Source organism: Colobus angolensis, unplaced genomic scaffold, assembly GCF_000951035.1.
Source record: "Colobus angolensis palliatus isolate OR3802 unplaced genomic scaffold, Cang.pa_1.0 Scaffold229, whole genome shotgun sequence".
Classification (NCBI taxonomy): Eukaryota; Metazoa; Chordata; class Mammalia; order Primates; family Cercopithecidae; genus Colobus; species Colobus angolensis.
Window position 1 is genome coordinate 2,407,493 of NW_012115477.1, and position 15,843 is coordinate 2,423,335.

Genomic DNA, 15,843 nt, shown 5'->3' on the forward strand with positions numbered 1-15,843 from the left:
GGGTATCTCATTTATGGTGCTATGGTGCTATGCTTATTTTTTAAATAAACTTCAAAAGCATTTACAAAGTAAAAAAAAAAAAAATTCTCTTTTCTCCACAACCTTATCAGCATCAGTTATTTTTTGACTTTTTAGTAATAGCCTTTCTGACTGGTGTAAGATAGTATCTTATTGTAGTTTTGATATGCATTTCTCTAATGATTTGTATGTTGAGTATTTTTTTCATATGCTTGTTGGCTGCTTGTGTCTCTTCTTTTGAAAAGTATCTGTTCATATATTCGGCCCAATTTTTAATGTGATTGTTTGTTTTTATTGCTTCTTCATTTGTATATGTTCCTTATAGATTCTGGATATAAGACCTTTGTCAGATGCATGCTTTGCAAATATTTTCTCTCATTCTACAGGTTGTCTGTTACTCTGTTTATAGTTTCTTTAGGTGTGCAGAAGCTCTTTTGTTAATTAGGTCTCATTTGTCAATTTTTGTTTTTGTTGAAATTGCTTTTGATGCCTTCATCATGAAATTTTTGCTAGGTTCTATGTCCAGAATAGTATCTCCAGGGTTTTAATAGTTTGAAGTTTTATATTTAAGTTTCTAACCATCTTGTGTTAATTTTATGATGTAAGGAGCTGTCCAGTTTCAATCTGCATATGTCTAGCCACTTATCACAGCATCATTTATTGAATAAGGAGTTCTTTCCCCATTGCGTGATTTTGTTAACTTTGTCAAACATTAGATGGTTGTAGGCATGTGGCATTATTTCTGGACTCTCTATTCTGTTCCGTTAGTTTATGTTCTGTTTAATATCATGCTGTTTTGTTTACTGAAAACTTACAGTTTGAAGTTTTGAGTTACATGATGCCTTTAGCTTTGTTATTTTTGCTTAGGATTGTCTTAGCTATTTGGGCTCATTTTTGGTTGCGTATGAATTAATTTTTTTCTAATTCTATGAAAAATGTCATTGGTAGTTTAATAGAAATAGCATTAAATCTGTAAATTGATTTGGGCAATATGGCCATTTTAACAATATTTATTATTTCTATGAACATGGAATGTTTTTCTTTATTTGTTTATCATCTCTGATTTCTTTGAGCAGAATTTTGTACTTCTTGTTTTAAAGATCTTTCACTTCTCTGGTTAACTGTATTCCTAGGTATTCTTTTTGTGGCTATTGTGAATGGGACTGCATTCTTGATTTGACTCTCAGCTTGGACATTCTTGTTGTATAGAAATGCTACTGATTTTTGTGCATTGATTTTGTATCCTGAGGCTTTGCTGAAGTTGTTTATCAGATCAAGGAACTTTTGGGCAGAGACTATGGAAATTTCTAGGTGTGGAATCATATCATCTGCAAAAAGATAGTTTGATATCCTCTCTTCCTAACTGAATGTCCTTTATTTCTTCCTCTGCTCTGATTGCTCTGGCTAAGACTGCCAGTATATGTTGAATGGGAGTGGTGAGAGAGGAAATCTGTCTTGTTCTGGTTTTCAAGGGGAATGCTTCTAGCTTTTGCCCACTCAGGATGATGTTGACCATGGGTATTTCATGGATGGCTCTTATTATTTTGTGGTAGATTCCCTGAATGTCTCGTTTGTTATGAATTTTTAACATGAAGGGACATAATTATTAAAAGTCTTTTCTTCTTCTATTGAGATGATCATGTGCTCTTTGTTTTTAGTTCTATTTGATGAATCACACTTATTGATTTACATATGTTTACCCAACCTTACGTCTAAGGGGTAAAGTCCACTTGATCAAGGTGAACTTGTTATTTAGTGTGCTGCTGGATTTGGTTTGCTAGTATATTGTTAAGGATTTATGCATTGATGTTCATCAAGGATATTGGCCTGAAATTTTCTTTTTTTGTTGTGTTTCTGCCAGATTTTGATATCAGAATGATTTAGGCCTCATAGAATGAGTTGGGGAGGAGTCCCTCCTCCTCAATTTTTTGTTATAGTTTCAGTAGTTTCCAGTTCTTTATGCATTTGGTAAAATTCAGCTGTCATTCCATCTGGTTCAGTGCCTTTTCTGTTGGTAGGCTTTTTATTGCTGACTCAGTTTGAAAACTCATATTGGTCTGCTCAGGGATTCAAATTCTTCATGACTCAATCTTGGGAAGTTGCATGTTTCCAGGAATTTATCAATTTCTTCTAGGTTTTATAGCTTGTGTACATATACATGTTTATAGTAGTCTCTGATTTTTTAAAATATTTCGGTAAGGTTAGTGGTAACATCCCTTTGTTATTTCTAACTGTGGTTATTTGGATTTTCCCTCTTTTTTCATTAGTCTAACTCACAGTCTATCTATCTTCCTTGTTCTTTCAAAAAACAAACTCATAGCTTCATTGATCTTTTGATTCTGAATTTTCTTCAGTTCAAAGATTGAAGGAATATCATCCCACACAGATGAGAAAGAACCAGCAAAAGAGCCCTGGCAACTCAAAAAGCTAGAGTGTCTTCTTACCTCCAAACAACTACCCTAGTTCCCCAGCAATGGTTCCTAACTAGGCTACAATGGCTGAAATGATATAGGATTAAGAATATGGATAGGAAGGGAAATCTTAAAGATTCAGGAGAGAGTATAAACCCAATCCAAACATTCTAAGGAATAAAATAACACAGGAGGTGAAAGATGAAATGGCCATTTTAAGAAAGGGCCAAACTGATCTGAAAAAGCTGGAAAACTCATTTTAAGAATTTCAGATACAATTGTAAGTATTAACAGGAGAACTAATCAAGTTGAGGAAAGAATCTCAGAGCTCAAAGACCAGTTCTCTGAAATAACTCAGTCAGAAAACAAAAGAAATACTAAATAAGAATGAACAAAACCTCTGAAAAGCACGGCATTATATACAGAGATCAAATCTACAACAAATTGGCATCCCTGAAAGAGAAAGAGAGAAAGCAAGTCACTTGGAAAACATATTTCAGGCTATTGTACATGAAAATTTCCCTAGCCTCAACAGAGAGGCCAACATTCAGATTCAGGAAATGCAGAGAACCTCTGTGAGATACTATACAAGACAATCATCCCCAAGACACATAGCCATCAGATTTTCCAAGTTTAAAGTGAAAGAAAAATGTTAAAGGCAGCTAGAGAGGAGGGACAGGTTACCTACAAAGGGAACCTCATCAAACTGACAGTAGATCTCTCAGCAGAAACCATACAAACCAGAAGAGATTGTAGGCTTATATTGGGCATTCTTAAAGAAATAAGTCCCAACCAAGAATTTCATATCCAAACTAAGCTTCATAATCGAAGGAGAAATAAGGTTCTTTTCAGAAAAGCAAATTCTAAGGGAATTCTTTACCACCAGGAAAGGAAAGATTGTTACTGGCCACTACAAAAAAACAAAAACACACAAGTACATAGACCATTGACACTATACAGCAGTCACACAAACAAGTCTGCATGATAACCAGCTAATAACATGATGACAAGGTCAAATCTGCATACATCAATATCAACCTTAAATGTAAATAGGCTAAATGCCCCAATTAAAAGGCACAGAGTGGCAAGTTGAAAAAAGAAGAAAGACCTGACTGTTTGCTGTCTTCAAGAGACTCATCTGACATGCAATTACACCATAAGCTCAAAGTGAAAGGATACAGAAAAATCTACCATGTAAATAAAAATATAGAAAATTCAAGGGTTGCTCTTCTAATTTTAGACGAAATAGACTTTAAACCAGCAATGGTCGAAAAAGACAAAAGAAATGCATTACATAATGGCAAATAGTTCAATTCAACAAGAAAACCTAACTATACTAAATATTATACACCCAATATAGGAGAACCCAGATTCATAAAGCAAGTTCTTAGAAACCTATGAAGAGACTTAGATAACCATAAAATTGTAGTGGGAGACCTCAACATCCTACTGACTGTATTACAGATTTCCCTGAGGCAGAAAACTGACAAAGATATTCAGGACCTGAACTTGACACTTGATTAAATGGACCTAATAGACATCTACAGAACACTCTACCTAAAATTTTGAATACATATTCCTCTTAACTGCACATGACACATACTCTAAGATCTACCACATAAAATATAAAACCACCCTCAGCAAATTAAACAACACTAAAATCATACCAACCACACTCGCAGACCACAGTCCAATAGAAATAGAAATCAATGCTAAGAAAATTACTCAAAACTATATAATTACATCAAAATTAAACAATCTGCTTCTAAGTGATTTTTGAGTAAGCATTGAAACTGAGACAGAAATTAAGAAATTGTTTGAAACTAATGAGAACAGGATATAACATACTAGAATCTTTGGGGCACAGCTAAAGCAGTGTAAATAGGAAACTTCTCAGTGCTAAATGCCCACATTAAAAAGTTAGAAAGATCTCAAATTAAAAACCTAATGTTGCAAGTAAAGGAACTAGAGAAACAAGAACAAATCAATCCCAAAGCTAGCAGAAGACATGAAATAAAAATCAGAGCTGAATGGAAATTAAGGTTATACTGTGTTTAATTTCCCTAGTTTAAGAAGCCAGAGAAATAAATGAAAAGTTTTTTTTTTAATTTTCTTTATTAGAAATCTTTAAGCTTTAAAAAATATGTATTCTTTTGCCATTAAGGAAGGATAAAGAATATGGAAAATCCAATAATGTTTAAAGCTCATTCCTCCACTGATAGGCTATAACTGTATTAGATCATATGCCATAGGATTAAATACTCATAAAGTTTCTGCAGATTTCAATGAAAGCTTTTTATCCTCAGCCTATACTATATTCTCTTAGCATATGTGCCAACTACTGGGAGTAAATAAAAAACACAGAAGCACTCTTGACTTTTTTCCAGGTAATTGATACATGATAAAAATAATTATTTTATTTAACTTTCTACACATTCAATCAGCAAAATCCCAAAAAATAAAACTTTTGCATTTCATTGATAACTTAGGAATGCTTCTTAGTCAAGAGCTTTGTTCATAGTCAATGGTGATTAAAAGCTGTAGTTTTATTGATGGACTTGATGGTTTATTGTCTGTAATGGTAGAAAACTTAAATAAGCAGATCAGACTTTATTTGGAGAAGCCTAGGTTAGGAGATAGCTACTATATAATGCAAAAATAAGTTTGATTAAAATATTTTTTCTTTTGAGTTATTCTAGTTAGTAAATGCACACCTACACATCAGATTTTAATGGGGTGATGTAGTGGGCTCAGACCCTAAAAAACATATTCTGAGAAGTGAAGGATAAGGCCGATTCATGAAATAATATTGAATATAAGAAACATGTAGTATTTATGGAGTGCTTACTATGTAGCAGATACTATTCTAGCAATGGAGGATAACACGTAAGATAGAATATCTTTCCGAGGCAGTTTTCATTCTGTGGGTGATTCATGAAACAAGTAAAGAAATAATTTATGATATAATTTCAGATGGCAAAGTAAATTAAGTCAAAGTATGAGAATGAAGAAGTGATGGGTGATTATTTTACATAGGACATCAAATAGGTGACACATGATCAGAGATAATTCAATGAAGTGAGTGTGTGAACCATAGGAAGAACTGAGGAAAAAAGATGGCAGGCAAAGGACAGAAAGGAGTATTGAGTATTTCTATAATGGGTAAAACTTTATGAGTTTGGGGGAAAGTAGTTAAAAATGAGATTGAATAAATAGCCAGAGATTAGATTATTTAAGGCCATTTGACCATGATAATGTTTTAGTTAATTCTCAGTAGGTAGATTAGAGGTTTTTGAGAAGAGTAGTAGTACTATCTGATTTACATTTTTAATTAGATCACTCTGCTGATCTGCTGGCTCTAGATATAACTGTAGTGAGATGGAGTGAGTTTAGATGCAATAGGAGTCTACTACAATTATAAAGCATGTCTTGGCCTACAAATATAGTACTGGAAGTGGTGAGAAGTGCATTTTGACAATATCATACAATGGAGAATCTGAATTTTTTAAAAGATATATAGTATTCAAGTGCAATCTTACTATATAGTGTTGGATTGAAAAAACTGAAACCATGTTAAAGAACTGAACAGGAGATAATTAGGAAAAGTGGCTCTTGTAATAGCCTAAGGCAAAGGTTTGTACTAATGTGTAATTAATTGCTTTGCAGCATGGTAAATGTGTTACACATGTGCCAGCAAATATTTATCTTCTCAGTCTTTAGAGTGGTTTGTGGGGTGGAGTGTAGTGTGAATGAAGACCCTCCTTCATCACCTTATCACCTTTCCCATACCTACTGATGGATACTTCCCACTGTAGGTTGCAATCCACAGTCACCACAGGAGCGGAGTATTCAGGATTACCCAGTACTTACTGCTATCCTCTGTGGTACTGAGCATTGCCAAGAAAGTGCTTTGCTTTTGGGAATCTACTTAAGTAACCAGCTACAAACATACTTCATGGAGAAAAGTGGCCTGTGGAAGAATGCTGAGGGACCTAAGAATCACTGAAGCACCATAGAGTCAAATGTAATAGAGTCAAATGTGTAAAAGGAGGAGGTGGCCAGGTAAAATTTTCTGGAGGGTGTGTCTTAGGGGTAGTGCTGAACCTCTGTCTTCCCATTTACTGGAACATTCTTTATGTGACCTTTGTGCCCTTTTAGTGTTACGCAAGCCAGTTGCAAGCAGTTTTTCAACTAGAGATCATTATTGGGAAACATGATACCAAAAAATCAGCTTGAATTTGAAGAGCATTCACATTATCATAAGAAATTTAAAAATTACATTTGTAGGAAGAGTGATGTCAACAAGATGGTGGAATAAGAGGTCCCCATCTCACATGTGTACTTTTAAAGTATGATCTGATAGCCATCCAAAGATAAAAGTGCCTTTGTGGAAGATTTGGGATCTAGGTATCAGGCTGCAAAATCTAGGAGGTTGTGAAGCCAAAACCTGAGGAAAGCTTCTTTTTTTTTTCTTTTTGGTCACAAGAAACAAGGTATTTTACTCTATAATGATACAAAAGCCAATTCAATAGGAAGGCAGAAGATTGTAATTACATTTGCACCTAATATAAAAAACACTTAAACACCTAAAGCAAACATTGACAGAACTGAACAAAGAAATAGATAATAATACAATGATACGGGACTTTATTAACTCACTTTCTATGATTAACAGATAATCCAGACACAAAATCAGCAAGAAAATAGCAGGCCTGAACAACACTATACACCAAATGAACTTAACAGACATATACAGAACTTTCCACCCGATAACAAAGAATACACATTTTTCTCAAGTGCACATGGGACATTATCCAGGATAGGTCACATGTTAGTTCCAAAAAAGTCTTAACCAACTGAAGCATCTACATTATCTGGGACAAATACCCGGGTTTCGGCGTCTCTCACCTGGGAAATTTAGGACATAGACACACGAGGAGTTTAGGAGTGGAGGTTTAATGGGCAAAAGAAAGAAAAAGAAAGAGAAAGAAAAACAGCTCTCTGTCTAGTGAAAGAGAGGGGACTTACAAAGGAAAACACCAGCCGGAGGTGAATGTGCCAGATTTTAGAGTCAGACTTGAGGAGGTGATGTCTGATTTACATAGGGCTCACATATTGCTTCTTTACATAGCACAGGGGAAAGACTGGCCACATCACCCTAATCTTATTATGCAAATGAACTTTCCCCTTGGTTAGTACCATCTTGTCTGCTCCTTACTGCACATGTGACTGACAAAGAGAAGGGAAGATGGAGTTGCCATCTTGAACGTGATTGGCCCAACTGCCAGCATTTATGTCTGCAGCACGATTTTACAGGCTGCTCTTTGTTAGAAAGGAAAATAATTTGGGGCTGCTTTTTACTAAAAGGAAAACTTTACCAAGGGCTTCTTACCCTCACTATCTGCCTAAGTAATTTCTCCTTAACTTCTGTATCACAATGAGACCACATACTCAAATATTTTTTTCTGATCAAAACGGAATGAAATTAGAAATCATTAACAGTAAGAAAGTGGGAAAAATCACAAATACATGGACTCGAAACAACGTACTCTTGAAGAACCACTGGGTCAAATGGAAAATCAAAAGAGAACTTAAAAAATACCTTGAGACCAACAAAAATGAAAACACTCCATACCAAAACCTATGAGATGCAGTAAAAGTACTACTAAAATGGAAGCTTAGAGCAATAAATATCCACATTAAAAAAGGAGAAAGAGCTCAAATAACCTAACTTTACTCCTCAAAAAACTAGGAAAAAAAGAACAAACTAATCAAAAAGTAGCAGAAGAGAGGAAATAATACCAACTTTATTCTTTAGCAGTAATAAATCACAGAGACTAGAAAAACATTAGAAAACATAAATAAAACTAAGAGTTAGTTTTGGAAACAAATAAACAAAATCAACTAGACTAGTTATCTTGACAAAGGAAAAGGGAGAGAAAACTGAAAATAAAATCAGAAATGAGAGGTGGTATTACAATGGCTGTCTCACAACTAAAAAGGACCACAAGGGACTATTATACTTAATTATATGCCAACAAATTGGAAACCAAGAAGGAGTAGATAAATACTTATAAACATATTACCTACAAAAGGGGAATGAAGGATAAATAGCCTGAATTGTACAACAAGAAAAAAGGAGATTGAATCAGTAATCCAAAACCTGCCAACAAAGAAAAGCCTAGGAGATAGCTCTACGGGTGAATTCTACCAAACAGTCAAAGAGTTTATACCAATACTTCCTAAACTCTTCCAAAAGGTAGAAGAGAAGGGAACACTTCAAAACAAATTTCCTTAGTTTTGATACTATTATTCTGATATCAAAACCCGATAAATATACCACAAGAAAAACTGCAAGCCAATATCCTTGATGAACATAGATGCAAAAATGCTAAATCAAATACTAGCAAACCAAACTTTACAGCGCATTTGAAGATTTATAAACCATGACCAGTTGGATTTATCTCTGGGATGCAAGAATGGTTCAATATACACAAATCAATCAATGTGAAAACATTTGTTAAAAGAAAAATTGAGGCACAATAAACATTTTAAAGCGTTTATTTGAGCAAACAATGATTTCTGAATGAGAAAACACAAAACGAAAGGAAGTCAGGCTTTTATGGGATGAATGCAGAAGTAAAACAAAGATAATATTTGATTAGTTATAGTTATGCAGTTTCCCTATTTTGTCTTTCCCACTAGAAGTGCCTAGTTATATAACTGTAAATTTAGTTGGCTGCTTCGGATCGGTTGAGCTAGAAAAGTTTTCTTTTTCTCTAATACAAACATTTATGAAAAGTGGTTGTTATGGTTAATACTGTCAACTTTATTGGACTGAAGGATGCAAAGTATTGTTCCTAGATGTATCTGTGAGAGTATTGCCAAAGGAGATTAACATTTGAATTAGTGGACTGGGAGAGGCAGACCCACCCTCAATGTGGGTGGGCACCATCTCATCAGCTGCCAGCAGAGCTAGAATAAACCAGGCAGAAGAAGGCATGAAGAGGAGACTTGCTGAGTCGTCTGGTCTCCATCTTTCTCCCGTGCTATATGCTTCCTGCCCTCGAACTTCAAACTCCAAGTTCTTCAGCTTTTGCATTCTTGGACTTAACATCAGTGGTTTTCCAGGGGCTCTCGGACCTTCAGCCACAGACTGAAGGCTGCATCGTCCACTTTCCTGTTTTTGAGATTTTGGAATTTGGACTGGCTTCCTTGCTCCTCAGCTTGCAAATGGCCTTTTGAGGGACTTCACTTTGTGATCTCCTGTGAGTCAATACTCCTTAATAAACACTCCTTCATAGATACATTTACCCTATTAGTTCTGTCCTTCCGGAGAACCCTGACTAACATAGTGGTCCAAGTTGTTCTACTTTTGTTTGCAATTTAAACAAAGTTAAGGTTAATTTCAATGCTTAACTGGCTTTGTCTTATCAGCGATTTTTCAAGGTCTGGTTTCCATTTTAATTTGCTTTACACATCACATTAACAAAATGAAAGGGGAAAAAGAAACCCCCCAATCATCTTTATTTTTGCAGAAAAAACCTTTGACAAAGTTCAATATTCATTCATAATTAAAACTCTGAACAAACTAGGCAGGGCACAGGGAGGTGGAAATTATTCAATCCAACAAGGGACTAATATCCAGAATATACAAAGAATTCAAGCAACTCAACAACAACAACAAAACCCTCAGTTCCACCTGATGGAACTGTTACGTATGATTTCTGGTACAGGTCCTTGGAAGTATCAAAAGGTTTCAACAGCTGAGAGATGAATTGATGCTGTGAGCAGTCAGGGAATAGGCTTAAAATAAGCCACATGGATTTAGAGGACCCTTTCTCTACCATTGTTTGGCATCAGAATTAAGCCCCATAGGAAATGAGTATTTTGTCAGTTCTCCCAGGGATGGTTTATAGAAAACACCATTTAGAAACATAGGAGAAAAGTGAACTCATTATATACAATGAATTCCTTAGGCCTTAGGCCTTAACTTTTAAGGAACTCTTGGTTGAGGAGGGCTTATTAGGACAATGACCTTCTCAAAGGAGAACAGGATGAGCCAAGGAAAACCTCATTTTCCAACTTTTTGCATTGCAAATGCTCTCCTAAACTCTTACACAATTCTTTTATTTTTAGTTGACACATAATAATTGTACAAATTTGTGGGATACATAGTGATATTTCAATATATGTATACAATGTGCAATGATGAAATCAAAGAAATTAGCATATCCATCACCTCATATATTTATAATTTCTTTGTATTGTGACTATCTGGAATCCTCTCTTCCAGCTTTTGGAAAATATGTGATAAATTATAGTTAACTATATTCACCCTAGAGTGTTGCAGAACACCAGAAGTTGTTCCTCATCTCTAGCTGTAATTTTGGATTGACTAACCATTCTCTCCCCATTCTGCTATCTCCACATCTTTCCAAGTGACCAGTACCCACAATTCTACTGTCTACTTTCTTGTGCTCAAAATTGTTTTTAGCTCCCAAGTATAAGTAAAATCTTCTAATATTTGTCTTTCTGTGCCTGACTTATTTCACTTAACATCCTCCAGTATCATCCATGTTGCTGTGAGTGACATGATTTTATTCTTTTTGTGGCTAACAGTGTTCACTTGTATATAGCTGCCACAATTTCCTTATCCATTTGTCTGTTGATGAACATTTACGTTGATTCAACATATCAGCTATTGTGAATAGTGGTGCAATAGGCATGAGGGTGCAGGCATTCCTTTAATACACTGATTTCCTTTCCTACGGGTAAATATATGGTACTGGGATTGCTGGATCATATAGCAGTTCTATGTTCAGTTTTTCAAGAAACCTCCATACTATTGCCCATAGTGGCCATAATAATTTACATTCCCACCAACAGTGTATGAATTCCCTTTTCTCTACATGCCCACCAGCATTTCTTACGTTTTCTCCCTTTTGCTAATAGCCATTCTAGCTGGGGTGAAATGATGTCTCATTTTGGCTTTGATTGTCATCTCCTGTTGACTAGTAATACTGAGTATATTTTTCATATAATTGTTGGCCATTTGTATTTTTTCTTTGAAATTCTTTTGCCCAGTTTTAAATTGGATTACTGAGGGTTTTGTTGTTGTTGTTGAGTTGTTTGAATTCTTTGTATATTCTGGATATTAGTCCCTTGTTGGATTCAATAATTTCCAAATATCTCCTCCCATTCTACAGGTTGTCTCTTCACTCTATTGATTTTCTTCCTTCTTTTTATTTTTATTTTTTTTTGCTATGCAGAGATCTTTTAGTTTAATATAGTTCCATTTGCCTCTTTTTATTTTTGTTGCCTGTGTTTGTGTTTGTGGAGTCTTCGCCATAACAATTTTGGGAAGAAAAATGATGTCTCCCTCTGCCTTCCACTATAATGACTTTGCTTGTAAATCCTGGAAATAATGATTTAGGTTGAAGTATTTGAATTAAAAAACAATGTGTTGCTTCTTAACATATAAATTTTAGGGAGAATGTTTATACCAATAATATATAGTAGATAATTTATAATCCAGAAGACAGCAAAAGAGTAAACAAATGCTGCTTTCATGAGAATGTAATTATACCCTAGGGTTTAACATGTTTTTGATGAAATCTGCTTCATCCTTACCATCATGCTTTGCATTACATGTATAACATTCACTTACAGAGGGAGATTGAAGAAGAACCCAGCGAAACAGAGTTCCTCTGTGTGGAAAGTGGTATTCCAACAAAATGGCAACCTATTTTAACTAATATCACTTTTTAAAAAAAATATTCTTTATTGTCAATTACATTTACAAAATATTAAGTAGGTAGAGGTTGGTAGAATTTGAAATTATTATTGTAATTTAATTTCCACATAGAATATTTAATACTGTACTAGTATTTTTGTTTGTTTGTTTGTTTTTGAGACGGAGTCTCGCTCTGTCACCCAGGCTGGAGTTCAGTGGCACAGTCTGGGCTTACTGCAAGCTCCGCCTCCCGGGTTCACGCCATTCTCCTGCCTCAGCCTAATACTGTACTAATATTTAAAAAAAAGCTTCAAAGAGTTTTAAGGAACAAAAAAACAAAAATAACTGATTTCAAAATATATAAAAATTGAACTTATTCCATAGCATTTAAATACCTTAACAAAAGCTAGGATTCAATATGATGCTGAAAGTTGGATTTGGCATGGCATAATAATTTGCTCACTTTATACTGAATAATGAGCTTAATTTAGAAGTATGTTTTTCTCTAAGTTCAATCTTTTTATCATTTATCCAAAAATATTTATTGTCTATATATGAGGTGTCCTGTACTGTTTTAAAAGTTGGAAAAAAACCCCTGCTTTTTACAAAAAAAAAACCACTTTAAAGTAGCATTAGTTTTAATAACACCACAGGGATACATTAACATCTTCCATAAAACAGATCTTTTATCTTTCTTATCCACCTACTCAGATACCAACATTTGTTAACAAGACGGCTAAAACTGAACACACAAACCAAAACCAACCCTTAAATTATCTGAAATTAAGAATCTTTTAGTGTATGTTTAAATGAGACAAATTTCAGAATTTTAGTTGATAAACCAAACCCACATCTCATTTACAAAGTACTGCTACCTGTAACTCACCCCCAGCTGCTTAGCCTACTTTTGTTTGCATTGTCTTGAGAAATAGAACTCACACTGTCTTCCTTAAATGAATATTCCATAGTTTAACGGTTGTTAGTCTCAGGCTTTTCTTTCTGGTTTTTAACCTACTTTGATCTTTTCAAAGGTGCATTCTGCTACTCAGGTATATCTTATTCAATTGATTGTAATTATTTATTCTTCTCTTATTTTAGAATTTACACTTTTCTGATGTTTATGGGCTATTACACTCATTCTCATTGACAAAGCATAACCATATGCATTTTTAACCCATCATTTTCTTTATTTCTTACAGGTATGGAACTTCACAGGTTATCTTTCTTTGTACTGCATCCTAAGCCTCCTGCCACTTGATGTACTGCTGGAGGCTTCTGAGCTGCCAATTTTTTTTTTTTTTTAAGTTCTCCAGGTGCAATCTTAACACAGTCATCTTGAAAGTCATGATAATCCTCTCACCATGACACAATGCCCCAAATAGCATCAGAATCCTTTGACACTATAAGGAAGCAATTTTTATCTTATTTCACCTTACATTCACTTGGCAGTCATACCATGTGGCATGAGTTCATAAGTACAGGACCGCATGGATGACTTAGCTTGACATAATCATTCTTTGGATAAAAAAAATTGGAATGTAGTTGACAATGAATAATATACCACTCATTTCCCCACATCAGTGATACAGTTCAGCAGTCTGAAAGCCATTACGTAGTCAGTCATGGTTAATACTGATTTATTTTTCATACTATGGTTTTATTTAATCCTTACAATAACCCTGTGACATACTGTAAATATCGAAACTCAGTTTCAGAATTGAAGTTGCTTAGGCTCTTGCAGCTACTTACTGATATCTTCCATATGTGCAATGTTCTTTATATTACCACATAGTGCCTCTCTATGTTTTATCTTTAAAAAAACCTATATATAAAAATGCTATTAAGTTTGCATATTGATAGGGTTTTACAAATTGAACACATCCATGTGATCAGCATCCAGACCAAGAGACCCAGAACTCCCCTATGGCTACTTCTAGTCACTATCAATCCTATCAGCCTTCAATAATAACTATAATACTGAGTTCTAACAACATGCATTCCTGCCTGTTTTTGCATTTTACATCATTGGAATTACATAGTATATTTTCCCCTACATTTGGCCTCTTTAACTTATGTTAGTGAAATTTGTTTGTATTGACCCATGTAGTTGTAGATTGTCAGTCTTATCGTTTTATGTTATTCCATAGATTGTGAATATACCACAATTTATTCATACATTCTATTGTTGATGGGCATTTGGATTGTTATAGTTTTGGCCTATTGTAAATAATATTATTATAAACATTCTAATACATGCCATTTGATAAAATATGCACATTTGGAAGGTTTTACATCTATATTTAGATTTACCTGGGAATAGATATACCTGGGAATAAGATTGCTGAGGTACAGATTATACAAATATTTAGCTTTGGTAGATACAATCAAACAGATTTCCAAGTGGTTCTCTAAGTGCCTCTATATCTATTATTATTAAATAATTAATATTAAGGATTATATTTCAAATATGTCACTTATCATCACAAGTATTCCTTTTTTTTTGGTAATTATTATGATCCAGGCACTGAGCCAAGGACTGTGTGTCTCTGGGTATATATATACACCAGAGATACACAGATATCTCAGTTATAATATAGTTACACTCTTCCTCTTTGTGGGTGGAGTGTCTACATAAATTTTTGAAAATTCTTCTGCACAGAGATTTACTTGTTCTTATTTATATTTATTTATTTAATCATTCATTTATATCAGTATAAATGTATGGATATTTATTTTTAGTTTGGGTTATAGTATAAGACTACCTAAAATATTTTGTTTCTTAGCCTCTTTTAGCTTTGGCCATTAAACTCTGTCTTTAATCTTAGAATCAGTGATTTATCCAAGAAGCCTTGTGTTTTTTTGTTTTATCTTTTTGGAGTATGGTATTAGAAAGCAAATTCTGTGTGCGTTGTGTGCTAGTTGCTATGGGTTATCATTACTTGTGGACCCTCTCAGCTGACAGAAAGAATAACATATGCTTGTATACCAACCTGTGTATAAACATATATCTACAAATATATCTATATGTAACCTTCAGTATCTATATTAAGCTAAACCTAAAGTCATACTGGTATGTAACTCTAATCCGTTTCCACATGGATTATCTTAGCCTCCTCCCTATACTTCTAGTACATTCCCATATAACAATAAAGGACATGACTCCCACCATCCACCATACATTTACTTTATTGTTCAGTTTCAGTATATACAGGTATAGCAGTATTAGAATTGCTAACCAGTAGCCCTGAACTTTATCACCTAGGGTGTAGGGCTTAAGTGCAGTTCCTTTTGCCTTTAGTCTTACAGACTCCACTCACTTCTAAAATTATTTGGGTTAGCACTAACCTTTTACTCCATTCAGTTCTGTGAGATTGTTTCCAACACTTGTAATACAGTTAGATTATCTTGTGACAATCTACATTACTTCCTGGGATTCTCAGCCTCCTAAATTATTTTTATAACATTTGCAAACATTAAGGTTAACTCTCTATGCTAGAGAGTTCTGGGCGGGCGCGGTGGCTCACGCTTGTAATCCCAGCACAATGGGAGGCCGAGGCAGGCAGATCACAAGGTCAGGAGATTGAGAACATCCTGGCTAACATGGTGAAACCCCGTCTCTACTAAAAATACAAAAAATTAGCCAGGCGTGGTGGCGGGCGCCTGTAGTCCCAGCTACTT